The sequence below is a fragment of the Ornithodoros turicata genome, unplaced genomic scaffold, assembly GCF_037126465.1.
Source record: "Ornithodoros turicata isolate Travis unplaced genomic scaffold, ASM3712646v1 Chromosome137, whole genome shotgun sequence".
Lineage (NCBI taxonomy): Eukaryota > Metazoa > Arthropoda > Arachnida > Ixodida > Argasidae > Ornithodoros > Ornithodoros turicata.
Window position 1 is genome coordinate 199,335 of NW_026999313.1, and position 824 is coordinate 200,158.

At 50.2% G+C, this 824-nt stretch overlaps 1 long non-coding RNA gene across 1 annotated transcript; it reads left to right on the forward strand.

Annotated features, from left to right (window-relative positions):
* The first annotated feature begins 364 nt into the window (after positions 1–364).
* Positions 365–824, forward strand: LOC135372277 (uncharacterized). Its single transcript, XR_010415930.1, has 3 exons — positions 365–523; positions 656–691; positions 749–824. It is a non-coding gene; the product is annotated as an uncharacterized LOC135372277 (long non-coding RNA).

An 824-nucleotide genomic window follows, 5' to 3' on the forward strand; every position in this document is an offset into this window, starting at 1 on the left:
CCGACTTCCTTTTAATGGGCACACGCACTCGACATGGGAAACGCGTAGAAACTTGCCGCATCTTTCTATCCCTCTCGGTTCTCGAGTTAGAACACCGTGGCAACGGCGGTTCTCTGATACATGGGCCTGTGGCATTTTTTTCGATATCGGGTTCTTGCTGGCGTAGGAAGGTGATGTGTTTTTGAAGAGGAAAACGTCCTCTTTCCGATAGCGTTGATCCCGTCTTCGCGCGACTTTCCGTTCCCTTGCTACATCCCGAGGAGCGCCTGGCGCTGGGGCATGGCCTGGCGGGCAGGTGGCCTTCCTGCCGTTTCTGCGCTGCGGGCGGCGTCCATTTCGCTTGCAAGCTTCGTTGCGTTCGCATGCCTTTTTCTGGCTCCCGTTGTCTCGCGTTCCGTCGTTGCTCTGGTGCCCTGGACTGCTGTGAATGTGTTTTTATGCCCTACTAGTGTTGCCTGGGGGTGCTTTTATGTGTGCACCCTGGAAGATAGGTCCAGAAGCCTTGCGATTTCTTAGATTAAAGGTTAGTTCTATGTTTGTACGATTCGTGCAACTTTTGTTTGGTATCATTCCTAGCGTGTGGGTTCTATTACTTTATGCTAGCAGTGTGATTATTACCCTTTTGATTCCTATTACCCTATGCTTTATCTTTCAGCTAAGTGTACTCGTGACCCTACCAGCACTTTTCAAGGTGAAGATGCAACATCGTCAGTGGCCCCGTTACTGATGTCTAATCTATGAATTTCAGATACTTTCGACGTATTCATTGCGGTGAACAACGCGGTTGGGACAGCACACTCACGACGTGGGAAGGTCACAGAAAT